The 14,190-nt window shown below is 37.6% G+C and overlaps 3 protein-coding genes and 1 long non-coding RNA gene across 6 annotated transcripts in view; 2 read left to right on the top strand and 2 right to left on the bottom strand.

The window, feature by feature from the left end:
• LOC134816726 (arginine and glutamate-rich protein 1-A-like) overlaps window positions 1-14,190 on the bottom strand; it is a 1,122,901-nt gene that overhangs the window by 1,004,339 nt on the left and 104,372 nt on the right. The gene's annotated exons all lie outside the window — the stretch shown is intronic.
• LOC134816734 (PHD finger-like domain-containing protein 5A) overlaps window positions 1-14,190 on the top strand; it is a 121,052-nt gene that overhangs the window by 58,051 nt on the left and 48,811 nt on the right. The window lies entirely within an intron of this gene.
• The window catches only part of LOC134816719 (E3 ubiquitin-protein ligase ZNF598-like), a 43,833-nt gene that overhangs the window by 21,357 nt on the left and 8,286 nt on the right, over window positions 1-14,190 (bottom strand). The window contains exon 2 of the mRNA XM_063825688.1: window positions 5,001-5,102. The gene's annotated coding sequence lies outside the window, so the exon portion shown is untranslated. The remainder of the gene's footprint in view (window positions 1-5,000; window positions 5,103-14,190) is intronic.
• On the top strand, window positions 11,862-12,341 carry LOC134816492 (uncharacterized). The gene is made up of 3 exons (XR_010160411.1): window positions 11,862-11,930; window positions 12,064-12,126; window positions 12,244-12,341. It is a non-coding gene; the product is annotated as an uncharacterized LOC134816492 (long non-coding RNA).

Genomic DNA, 14,190 nt, shown 5'->3' on the forward strand with positions numbered 1-14,190 from the left:
CTTTGTTTCAACTGTAGGGAGATTTCATACTTTCATAAGACAGCGTTATGCGTGATATCAAATATATAATGCGGTTGTATACTTTTACATTGCAACTGTGACAGTAAAGTCCCGGCCGAAGGCACGGGTTACACTAGTAAGAGTATACGTATGTATAACAATCACACTATTTTTAGTTCATGACGTAATCATTGTTATTACTGTTCACACCTTTCTCTCTCTTTCGTGACAGAATACTTCTAACCGTGTTTACCTTTTCTAGCAATGACAAGCAAAGAAGGATAACCGATTGGACTGGGGAGGAGTGGAACTTTGGCAGCACACTACCGTCCAATCGGTAAGTATTTATAATGTTTAGTTATTAGGTATTTATTTGGAATTGGTTTAATTTGGTTGTAAAGTTATTCTATTATGTAATAAAGTATTTTGTTTTACAGGTTTTGTACATACGACAAATACGGGTTTTATTGGTCAACTAGAGGCCACCTAACAGTGATAGCAGGAAGTCGGAAAACGTTCTACACAACGACCTGACAGTGGCACTTTGTTTGTGTGTTATTTAGACTACAATTTTAGAGACTAATTTGAGAGACAGTTTTAGGGTTTTTTGAGTCGAACTATAACTATGAGTCTTCGTGAGATACCAGTTTTAGACGACAGCGCTGACTACAGCACATGGAAGAAGAAAGTGCTAATATGGCAGCTTGGCACCGCAGCATCAACGAAACAGCAAGCTAGTAAGCTGATTATGAACATGAAAGGTAGACCACAGGAGGTTTCTATAAACACGACATTAAAGGTGCTAGGAGCAGAAGATGGAGTTGATAAACTCATTGCCGAACTGGACAAACTGTATAAGAAGGACAGTACCCAGTCTTTATTTAAGGCTGACCTTGGAAATACGGAATGATCGAGAGAGCTGGCAATACATAAAAACCTTTGTTCAGAGTAGATTTTGAAAAGTATCTTGATTGAGAAACAAGAAGGCAATCAAATGAATGTTTTGTGTCGTTAAATGTATGAGTCAAGAGCGTTGAGTCAAATAAAAGTCAATGTTTCTATTTTAGGAATTGTGAGTTTATTCAGCTTTATGTTTTGTAATTTGTTGTGTCGTGTTTTAAGTTTTTATCGCATTTTATTGTCGGATTCTATGATAATAAATATAGAAATGAGTCGAATATTTATTATAAGATCAATTATGTCTGTTTATAAGAAATAAGAGTGATATTCAGTATGTAAATTCAGTTCCATGATTCGTAGAATCGTGTTTTAGTCGTTTTTTACGAGTTAATTGCTGAGCAATGTCAGGAGTATTATATATTATTTCGTCTCGTCAGTTTTTATTTTAAGTTTGTATATTTCATTTTAATTTGCAAAAGAATGTGGTCGCAGGTAAACATAATAATATATCTGCGTATATAATATGTTTGTAGCTAATTTAGGTAGCTAATCTACTTTGCTGAGTTGTTCTTTTAGTATTTATCTCAAATTATTTACTCGTTTTATGGGGACGCTTTTAGTTTTTGAGCTAGATATTATAACATCTCGGTGAGTTTTTTTGAGAAGAAAGGAATCTCTCTATTGCTAGTAATTTTGAGCTCGTAGGTGTAGAAAGTACTTATAGTGTTAGCATTTGAAAATGCGCGCGCGCGTGGCATTTATATTTTAGCGGGGTTTTGAAGAAATTTTAATATGACTTGTTATGTTTTTCTCTGTAATAAGTTCTGAACAGTTTCGTCTCGATAGGTCACTCAAGGTGATAATCTGAAGACATCTGCTCCAACGGGGTTGTTGAGCGAAAATACAGGGACGATTTTAATATTCGGCAGTTTCGTCTTGATAGGTCACTGCGGGTGATAATCTAAAGACAGCTGCAGCTCCAACGGGGTTGTTGAGCGAAAATACAGGGACGATTTTAATATTCGGCAGTTTCGTCTTGATAGGTCACTGCGGGTGATAATCTAAAGACAGCTGCAGCTCCAACGGGGTTTGTTGAGCGTATTTGTGGGTACAAGTTTATTGTTTGGTAGATTTGTCCAGATAGGTCACTGCGGGTGATAATCTGAAGACAGCTGTAGCTCCAACAGGGTTGTTGAGCGTATTTGTGGGTACAAGTTTATTGTTTGGTAGATTTGTCCAGATAGGTCACTGCGGGTGATAATCTGAAGACAGCTGTAGCTCCAACAGGGTTGTTGAGCGTATTTGTGGGTACAAGTTTATTGTTTGGTAGATTTGTCCAGATAGGTCACTGCGGGTGATAATCTGAAGACAGCTGTAGCTCCAACAGGGTTGTTGAGCGTATTTAATTATTTGATGGATTCGTCCAGATAGGTCACTGCGGGTGATAATCTGAAGACAGCTATAACCCAAACGGGGTTGTTGACTGTATTTAATTATTTAATGGATTCGTCCAGATAGGTCACTGCGGGTGATAATCTGAAGACAGCTATAACTCAAACGGGGTTGTTGACTGTATTTTAATTATTTAATGGATCCGTCCAGATAGGTCACTGCGGGTGATAATCTGAAGACAGCTATAACTCAAACGGGGTTGTTGACTGTATTTTAATTATTTAATGGATCCGTCCAGATAGGTCACTGCGGGTGATAATCTGAAGACAGCTATAACTCAAACGGGGTTGTTGACTGTATTTTAATTATTTAATGGATTCGTCCAGATAGGTCACTGCGGGTGATAATCTGACGACAGCTGTAGCTCAGACGGGATCTTCGAGCGTAATTTTGTGTAATTTAATAGTGCAATCTTGAGAGAAATTGGGGCTAGCATTGCTGGAAAAGGAAAACTGGGGAATGTTATTACTGTTCACACCTTTCTCTCTCTTTCGTGACAGAATACTTCTAACCGTGTTTACCTTTTCTAGCAATGACAAGCAAAGAAGGATAACCGATTGGACTGGGGAGGAGTGGAACTTTGGCAGCACACTACCGTCCAATCGGTAAGTATTTATAATGTTTAGTTATTAGGTATTTATTTGGAATTGGTTTAATTTGGTTGTAAAGTTATTCTATTATGTAATAAAGTATTTTGTTTTACAGGTTTTGTACATACGACAAATACGGGTTTTATTGGTCAACTAGAGGCCATCTAACAATCATGGCGTGGGTACCGCGGTGCCGATATTGCACGCTGACCTTGCCAAGCCAAGCTGTGGTAGAGATAACAATTTGAACAGAGGGTCAAATACAGATAAGGAAAGTAAACATACGATATCCATCCCGCATCCGCTTACTCTTCCTGTTTGTTATTGGTCGGATCGGTGTCACGTGACATAACACCTCTATTACTATTGGTCGCTCGTTAAGGATCACGGAGCACATCAGGGCTGCCAGTCGTCAGAATAAATTTAATTCAGCTGTTAGTATGATTGTTATATTATTGTGGTGTTCGTAACCTACCTTCATTGTGTTTCTTTTGACTTTGTTAATATCATGCTCTGCTCTGGAAATTGTGATAGTGCCTGTTCAATTTGTTAAGGATACGATCTCCTTGATGTTATGTTGCAGGATCAGAATGTTCGTGAGGAACAGTCACCAAAAGTGAGTTGCTTACATGCTGTGTTTTTGTACTCTGGTCTTCACTCAAGTTGCAAAGCTGCAATAAACGTATCGCAAAGAACATTTCTATCTGAAAATTGTGTTAGTACCAGTTTGATCAGTTAAGGTGAGGATTGCCTCGATCTTTCGGTTTCAGCTTAACTCCTTAGGTCATGAGTAGAACCGAAGGATCAAAATATATGTTGCTTGTTGCTCGTATTAACTATAAAACATCAATTTTGAGGGATAAGGAAGTGTTTATAGGTTCTGAAACCTAGCTAAATCGATTTTTCGTGCAATTTTAGGTCAGAAACAGTCATCAAAATGAGTTAATAAGAAGGTTGATTTCTCGGTTATTTTTGAGCTTTCGTTCAGAAAATAATTCGGGGTCCTCAAAGGGGGGTAACAAGAAGGCGTTACAAGTGTTACAAACCTTCTATAATACAAAATATGTATCACCTCCTCAGCCTGCTTAACATGTGCTCGACCTAAAATGTAAACAAACAATTATCACCTCCTCAGCCTGCTTAACATGTGCTCACTATTAATGTAAACAAACAATTATCACCTCCCCGCCAGTATCCACATCTATATATATAATGATTAATTGAATTTTCAAATAAAAAATAAGAGACTAATTCATTCTGTAATCATTGTTTTTAACATATTTACGATTTCATATCATTTTTTGTGACAATGTAAACATCAACTGATCTTAACTTGCATCAATTACATTGTCATCATGTAAAGTTTTCCCGCCTTTCAAACCAAAATCAGATATAAATAATTCGCCCAAAATTTAAAATTCCATATATTGTGACAGAATTAACCCTCATTTCCCAATAACCAAGTGCCTATTCGGAACAAAATATTTTAGGGCTATGATTGGTAGATCAACCATCAAATAATGAGTTAAAAGGTTTTTGAGGACACCTCACAGTAGAATAGAGGTATGCCGTATGGTATTCTGAGTGTGACAAAGTTACCCAAATATTGCCTTGTAACCGTTCGATCCTTGCCCTTTAACCAATGTTGTATCATAATTGTTAGATTGACCTAATCTACTATATTTCAGACCAAGGAATGATAATTAGACAACTGCAGTTAACTAAGTCACACAAAATGTGACATTTGAACCATTATAGTGCCTAACAACAATAGATTTTCTTTCTGAGCAGTGCATATGGGAGTATGGGTTACGTGGCTAATGTTCAGAACTTCTGAACGTGCTAGGTTAATATATGTCAAAATTAAGCCACTATCGTCGAAATCGCTATCATTTATGTTTACCAATATCCTCAAACTCAAATGAACGTGTCCATAAATTGAATAAGGATTTTCACAACAAATCAGCTGTACATACTATTGAATATTGCATATTAGGATGTAAAAGTTTTAATACATAATATATAATATAATACACGTTAAAAAGATAATTCTATTACAGGTAAAGCTGAGAGGGAGAGACTAGAGGAGGGGAGAGAAGCAGCTAAATCAGTGGCGTAACGAAGGGCTTGCTTACCCCGTCGTTTGAATGTAGGACAATTCTGAACAACTTACTTTAAGTACTAGCAAAATTGTGAAAACTGGCCACGGGCCTAAATATTACATATCAATCAATTACAATTCATTATTACCTGAGGACCCCAGGCTATTATGTTCATTAACATAGCCTGGTGAGACTGAACCCTCTAATACGCGCAAGTCTCTCTAAAACGGCGCGTTTTTGCGCGTGGAATGCTGAGCGCGCAAATATATGTTTTGTAATGTAATAATCTCATATCTGAAGACCGTTCATACGTTTTTTGAAGAAGTACGTGACAGTGGCAACAAGAGAAATGTAAGTTCTAGGTGCAGTAGCGTGATACTTCATGAAGGTTCTCCTCATGTCCTTTGGTCAATTGCAATTCCGAACTTTGACGGATCAAAGGTTTCATGATTATATAACTATTATTAATTAATGAATATGATCACATAACAACTCGCCTAAATTCCACACAAAACGCGACCGATGTAATTCCACCATATATTATATATGGTATATCAATTGTGTTAAAAGCCAGAGGTCTACAGGTTGAGGTAAATATAATAAAGTGATTGACATTTCACAAAATGTTAACTTTAATAATCTAATAATTTGATTACATACATCAAAGAGAACAGTACATGATGGACTCATTCGTAAACAGTAAACTATTGACATGACAAATAGATTGACGGGAGTGCTATGGCCTGGCTTTGTGTTCTTAAACACAGTTGTCATATTAATACTTTAATATGAGACTTGAGTTTTAGTAAATATAATTCAATTGATACGTTTATGAGAATTTGAAACGGGGTCCCCAGGTAATAAGACTCAATCGAATAGATATTGAAAAGATTTCGAAACCCAGTATTATCATACCTCTTACTGGGCGGCGCTTAGTCTGTCATTCCGCGAATCTCTATTCGGCGGAACATTATAGCCTGCGGTCCCCAGGTAACATACCTCATGCAGGTCCATGCATTTTCGTATAATAAAGAATGAAATTTACCGCGGACCACCGTACTGAGTTTCTACTGAACAAGGTCTACACTAAACAGTAAACAATAAACATGCGATCAAGATGTTTAATCACTCACACTCGACAACACGTAGGATACTTTAACACGTACTTCAAGTGACTATTTAAAAATCCAACCCCAAACTAGAGTGTAGGACTAAAGCGTATGTTGAAAACCCGTACGAGAAACTAGACCAACATCCTTATTACTATATTTGTCATAACCCCTGGTCATAAAACCAAAACATATCAGAATAATTTTTCATCAATTAGGCTTATTTGACGTTCATAAAGCCTCAATAACATTAACAACCGACACAAGTTTTCAAGTTCCAACTTGAATTGCTTCAAGAGTTTGTTGGCCTATTCTTGCTGCAAGGAGATTTCTTCGCTCTAAAGGTATGTCTTGAGGACTGTCGTGATGATGGCTAATACTCTGTCCCACACTCTTGTACTTCTGAAGACTCTGTAAGTGTAACAAACGGGTGTCGGCGGAGGCTGCAGATTCAAGGAAAGGAGCGTTGAACCAAGCTCTTAAGTAAACGAAGACAACAACGTGAGCCATCTTCTGCACGTCTCTCTTCTTCGTCCAGTGAAGTGTTATCTAGTGAAGTAGAATCATTTCATATGTATATGGACTTAGCCATCCATCTGACATGGTGGTCAGCTCCAGGTCTTTGTATCTGGAAGACGCATCCTTTCTTCATCTCTATGCTTTCTCCATGGATAAGTTTAGCTCTAGTAATTCCTTTTATTCTCCTGGGCTGGTTGTTGAGTTGACGGATTTGAGTAATGAAGGATAGAAGATCTTCCGTTCCTGTAGCAAGTAGGGATATCGGGAAAGACGATGTTCTGCAGATTGAGATCTCCCAGGAGGTCTTCATGATCTTAAAAAGGGTTACTTCAAGTGATGTTGTGTCACCGAACAGTTTGCTTAGAGGCAGACCTCTTACAAGATCCGCCTCAAGGACGTGATGTCTGCAAGCCATCAAGAGGATCTGTCGATTGAGGAGCGGCTGAAAAGTAGGACATGCTCCTTTGTGGACTCCAGTATTTTATGATGTCGTATCAAATTCATCGGCTATTATTTTATCTGCTAGGCTTCGGTCGTCGAATCTTCTTCACTTTTCTCTGCCTCTTGCTAGTTCCTGTAGAGTCACTTGTCTTACAGATTGCAAGTATGTTTACTTTCCTAAATCATCCGAGGTCTGCTAGAAGTTTTCTGTCGAAATTTATCTGTTTGACATTGGAGGAAAAGTCTCCTTTGATCTTTGCTGCTTGCTCTGATCGGACTGAGGCTCTGTGACAACGTGCAGTGGACTTTAAGAGGGATTAACAGCTTCATATCCCCGTGTCTCCACCGAGCAGTGAGATGCAGTGTCTCCTCAAACCGTCACTGAGGGAAAAAAATAAGATTCTACGTGTGAAAATGAGAGAAAATGTCCAACTTCTATCATGAAATACCGGCTGCCAGACTTTGGGGCCGGAGTGATATGATCCACCATATACGTCATCAAGTAATTAACATGCAAGCTTGAAGCTTGTGGCGTATAATTAGGTGATGTGATCCATGGATTTGAACCCCCCCCCCCCCCCCCCCCCCCCCCCCCCCCCTTTAGCAAGAGCTTCCGTCCTTTATGTGATCTACGAGTCGAGAAGTCAGATCATGTTGACTTCTTAATGTACAGCTATGATTTATAGAAATGACATGTGAACTCTACCCAGATCTAGCCCATTTCTATGTCAATTAAATTCAATCCATGGATCACATCACTAATTATACGTCACTAATTGGTGACGTGATCTGACCCCTCTTTGGGGGCCGGATCAGTTCCGGTCCCAAAGTCTCCCGTGGAAATACCAAGGAGACGACAGTAAATTATTAACAAAGCTGATTTATTTTTAATTAAAGATGACCATGCAAAAAGGGCTTTTAATTTTAACAACCAGGATTTAAGCCAGGCAGGATAGCTTTTAATAGTGAATACCTGATTTCGAGAGAAACAACTGCAGCCAAGACCGATATCAAGACGAAGGAACTCCGCCAAATTTCTGGCCAAAAATATAGCGTCTTTGTTTATTGCAGATCCCCTCCTGAAAAGAATAAGTGTTCGTTTAGAATCTATATAAAAACCCATTCATTGGGCTAATAGCATCGATCGGAACTTTAATAACTGTAATGATATCCCAGTTATTTTTTACTGATCTTCTTTGTAAGACTTATCAGAACTTGGGGATAGGGCAAATGAGATTAATAATTCATTGTTTGTGACAGAATAAGCCTATATAATATTTATACTCAGACTTCTCTGACATACGCTGCGACAATCTGGCTCAATGGTGTGTCCCAAAATAAAAAGCATAATTGAACAATCCTAACAGCGGAGAAACTGATAATCTTAACAGGAGATAAAAAAGTGAGACATTAGTCAGTCTGAGAGCAGAATGAGGAAACCGTTACAAGTACCCGTGCTATCAACTCAGGTCTGCCTTTTCAGATTTGATGACCATCCTACTACTCACTAAATCGGTATCTCAGCAACGCACCGAAGATTACCTGCCATGATTATTGAGTCTAGAAAACTCTATTCACAGGTTTAGTCAGGTAGTGGCTTACCATTCTGATGACATCTCTTTTTGGAGGTTTTCCGACTCTCAGACCACCTAGTTGAGTGTGTACCACAAACTCTGCACCATGCCCAAAAGTCCGGAAGCCCTGGACCTATTGTGACAAGCCTGCCCCTGAACAAAAACAAATCCTAAGCAGCGTACAGCAGCTAGAGAATATTCTCATAGGGGGGGGGGGGGGGGGGGGAACGTAGAATAAAAGTAGAATAAAGTAGAATAAAGTAGAGTAGAATTCTACGGTTGCCCCCCCCCCCCTCTCATAACAGGAGGGTTACCATCGACTTCTGAGTTCTGGAATCTGGACCAGCTCTGGTCAGTGGGCATAAGTTGGGTCTTTATACAACGTCGTGTCTTATTTTAGAGGGTTGTTGCTTTGCAGATGGCATACTGTGGCGAAGATATTATAGTATTATATCGCGGTCATATGAGAAACCAGAATTCTCATTTTTTTCAGGACAATGTAATGCGATTGAATTATTTCGATTGGGCACTCAGTGACTGAGCTATTAGGACTTTTGCCCCCTCCCCCCTGTATATTTATCCTTGCTTGGCGACACAAAATTACACCGAGACTGAAAATATCAGACTGACTTATAAGTTGTTACCAGCAACTTTCGATTGAGGCGATATTAATTTGGGCCGGGGTTCAAAGCTTTACTGTACATACATCTTCAAGGGGAACAACTAGTCTTTCAGTTTCGAATAGTTATTTAATTGCGTAACTGAAGGAAAGATCACTTTACCGTATGCACTTGAAAATTCACGTAACTTATAACTTAGGAACATATCGAAGTTCCGGTGTCGTGTAGAGTGATTTATATCTATTGTGTCAGAATAAAGCTGGCAGACGTGCCAGTACATTATACCAAATTCTAAACACTATAATTACAGTTGAATAGAATGTATGATGTTCAGAGCTGCGTATAAGTGTCATCTTAGAATATATGCTATAATTCTGGTTTATTACAGTAGCTGGCTATTTTGCCGAAAAGATTACAGATTTCAGTAACACACTAACCATGTAAATATGCCTGTTTAGAGAGATTTTCTCAAAACCCGTCTCAAATACCAAAGGCAAAACTATTAGTAGCACCCATTAGCTTTAAACACCCATCTGGGGATAGCACTAATTTATATAATATTATAATATCGAGCAGAAGGCTCAAGGCGGGAGGGGGTTATGTTGTTTTTGCTCACAACATCAGTTATCAGTATGATACGATTCTACGCCTATCGAGAACTGAGATATGGACAGTATGGCGGAGATTCTTGAAAAACCGCCAACTTTAACAAACTAAGGTTTAACTTATAATAGCTTTGCTCGGACATCAAAGCCGCACTAAGTCAAGTATCATTATGGAACCGGATTTAAAGCGAATAGAATCCCACATTTCGCCTTTTAACAAACAAATAGCATTAATAAGAGCTATTGGTCGATGTTTGCTTCTTCTTAGTAAAATCCCTCACTTTCAAATAGTCCTTAAACCTTGGTGAGCTAAACAAAACACTAGGGACATATGATGTACGCCTAATCTTCAACTCAAAAGTCACAGTAAACTATTGGGACCAGAATACAGTAGTTTATTTATCTGACCCGTAAGGCGTAACACCAAAAGCGGTTCATCCCAGTTTATTGACTAACCAATTTGTCCGTTTCGCAAGGTATAGTATAGTACTTTTACTTTCACACTCTCTCACACTCTATGTTCACTAAATAAGTAAGATTATACGTCACGTACAGTACGTGATCACGTTATGATTGTTAAACCGAGACGATACGTCATAATCATATTAAAAGGAACTGCGGTGCGCGCGCTTAACGTACCTCGAAAAATGTTTGAGCGTGGGTCCTTTTTTTATCTAAAGGTGACATATTTGCTAGTTTTTTAGAAAATTAACCATAATTTGTCCCGTTAATCGTCACTACTTATTACTAAGAGGTGTCACGTCACTAAAAAAATTTATTACAAATACACTGCTTGCTTGATTCAGGGGATACTGTTATTATACAGTCTGCGGACAACTGTCCGCGGACAGTGGTCGGGCTATCTCGATACTGCCCATTCTCGGAAGTTTTAAACATTTGTGTTAGGTACTATAACTGTTCAAAACGCCCAGTTTGAAAAACTTAATTACTTAGCTTCCCTAATCGGTATTCCTTGGTCTACATTATTGTACTAGATTGGATAAATATTACAATTAAAATGACCTTCGGACGTTATAATATCTCGTAATACCCCTGGTTTCTCACCATGATAAACGCCAACCAACAAAATATCAATTTTTCTATTGTTCACCAACCTTCGTTTTGGAGAGTTAAGAACACGCTCCTTGCATCTTCTGAAGTTGTGGTGTTGTGCCCTGCGGAATGGGATTATGATAACAACACAAATTAGGAATATTTTGGAGTGTATCGTATCAGCACATTAATGTAAACTAAATTTTTTAGATTGCAGTAATTGTATCCATCTGTTGTTATTACACATTTATTGATAAATATATTATATAGCCAGATTTCTCTGCTTTAACATTAGAAAGAAACTAGAGCATATGTGACACTTTCTGTAATGTTGCATCAGTTGATGAGAATCTCGCAAAATCCTGTTATAGCAGGATTTCTTTAATTAATATCCCGGGAAAGCTAGACATAGTACCACTGGTGTCCTTACTTGAGAATGAAGCAGAAGAGTGTCCCAGGGTGATAATCTTCGAAAAACTCGTTGGTTGACTGCGGATATAGATATTTAGAATTCATGCAGGTAAAAATGGTTATTTGCCAGCATATATACAATTAATATGATTGATTGTGCACATACTTAAATAATTCATTTTATGGCCACATGTTTAGCTTATATGGGATATAATATTGAAGACTGACATACCATTTAACTTGTTCATACTTAAACTTGTTAAACTGTTGTTTAAAAATTTCTTTTTGTGCCGGGTTATCAGCATTTAAAACCATCTACCGACTTAACTAAAGTTAACTGTGTACGGAACTCATTATTTACCAATTACCAGTGACATTTTCTTAATTTCAGGCACTCAAAAAGGATCCGCAGGAAAATTAGTCTTGTTGAAGTATTTCACTCCAGATACCAGACAGTAAACAGGAAGAAATAGCGGCTGATCTAATGAATATCAATGGGCGTATCAAATTCGTCATAGCTACAAGTGCCTTATCTATGGGATTTGATGCAGCAGGTATGTACTATGTTTGGCACCAAGTATATCGAAGGACTATTTTAAACACCTTTAAACAGTCTATTTCAAACAAATGGATTCTCTGTGTTAAACACGGTTAATAGTAAATTTGATAAAAATGTATATTCTTTAGGGATCCAATACGTCATCCATTCGAAAATGGCTCGTACGGCAGAGGATTTCATCCAGATGATTGGTGGGTAATGTGAAACAATTAAGTTATTTGTAATAATTTTATAGAGCGCTCTGCACATATACCTCTATTAAAGGTTTAACGAGCTTAATTGTCTTAAACGTTGCTTTTTAATCTCAGGTCGGGCTGGGAGAAGTGCAAATCTAAAGGCGATATGTATTGTATTTACGCACAACAAGACCAGGGATATGGACGGAGAGTGTCTTATGTACCGCGACCAGAATGGAACTTGCCGTAGGATAATACTTTCTGGTACCTTTAAAGGTAAACAGCTCCACGTAGTCCTACAATTGAAAAAGTAATTCAATATCCTTTAATTAGTTGGCAAATACTTTAAGTTCTCCAACGGCATTTGAAATCACAAATTTTAGCCATTTCAATGCGATGACATAAATGTCATCAGGAGTACTCAAGCTGCATGACAACGTTTATAACGATTACTTGCTGCGATGTTGCAGACCTTCCAAGACCCCACTCATTCAAAGACTCCGGGAACGGAATAACAAGCAGAGGAGGTCGGATGTAGACATGCGTGAGTACTGAGTACTTAGTACCGAATGTTTTTAAATCACCATGTAATATTTGTAACGTTCATGCCTAAACTGTGCTTTTTTGCTTTTATCGAAAAGTAATGATAACAACAACAACAATTTAACTTTGTGCTCCTGCGAGTGGTGAAGAATCAGCAATATCAGTCATAATATTTCCAGAACCTAGGACGCACAGTGACGAAAGAAGATAGGGAGTTCTTTGCAAAAGCGTTAGCATGCCAGCTGACGTCCTATAGTGACAACAGACCCTTTCTGGACTGTGAACTCACGGAAGGAGTCATTAAACTTCTCACAAATGAATGCGGACATATTTTAATTTGGAAGATATTGAAGGAATCGTGCCAGGACTGAGTGACAGGGTGAAGAGGGACATACTAGTTATAACTAACGATATATTTTAAGTAACCTCGTCTCAATTTTCGTTTATCGCAAAATAGCGGAGACCTAATCATGAGTCAACCGGTGAATTACACATTTGTTTGGATAAATTATAAATCATATGTTCAAATTGAATGTATACTTACTTAATGGTAATTTAATTAAATAAGACATTATGGAGAAACTATTTAGATTGAGGATTTTAGATTAAGTTCAAATAATATATTAAATCTTGTATGCTCAAATACGTTGAGCCCAAATTCTGCACAGTACGTTTTTTACAGTTTTATTAAAGTCTATTTCTGGCAACAGGGGTATGGATCCTTTGTTTACCTTTGATACATTTTCAGTTCGGTCCATAAATTAAAACTTGATTACTACCTTGAGTTAACATATTTGTGTAATGTATAGTGTATACTGCACTGTATATTATATAAATATTAATACAATTGATTAATATAGAAGATTTCAATAGAAAAAAGGTTCAGGTATTTAAATAAGAAAGAAATGTGTTATAATTCTTAAATTGGGTTAAAATTATAAAATTACATAGTGTTGGCCCAGAAAGCGGAGTTTTTCTAAAAAGGGCTTTTTTGGGGTTGTCTTGGTTACTTTTTTATTGTTGAACGAATTCAGCTGAAATAAAAAGGGGGTTTTAAACTGAGTAGAATTAATAATGCGTTGATAAAGACTTTTGATAATTTTGAAAAAACCTAAATTTTTCCACTGTAAAAATATCCCAAAAAAAAAAATACATTTTGAGGGAGGGAAAATCCCCGTCGAACCATAGAAAATACAGTTATTTCCATCTGCAAAGTACAGAAAAATTTTTAAAAACACGGGGGAAAGCAAATTGGGGCCCAACGTTTTCCCAAACTGTTTTTTGGGCCCCCGCCCTTTTTTTTTTAAGTCATCAAGTACCAACTCACGAAAAAAAACGCGACTAAATGATCACAATTTTTTTTAACATAAATGTGGACACCTTTTTCCCCCGGGAATTTAAGTTGTTGAATGTAGGGGGGCAGTTTTAAAACCCCCCCAAAAAATATTGCGTTAAATAATTTTTAATTTTACATTATAGGGACACCCCTTTGGGTTTTAAAGCGGTTTAGTTTGTATGTTTTTGTTAAATTCCCTT

Source organism: Bolinopsis microptera, chromosome 6 (genome assembly GCF_026151205.1).
Source record: "Bolinopsis microptera isolate Bmic1 chromosome 6, MBARI_Bmic_1.0, whole genome shotgun sequence".
In the NCBI taxonomy this organism is placed as follows: domain Eukaryota; kingdom Metazoa; phylum Ctenophora; class Tentaculata; order Lobata; family Bolinopsidae; genus Bolinopsis; species Bolinopsis microptera.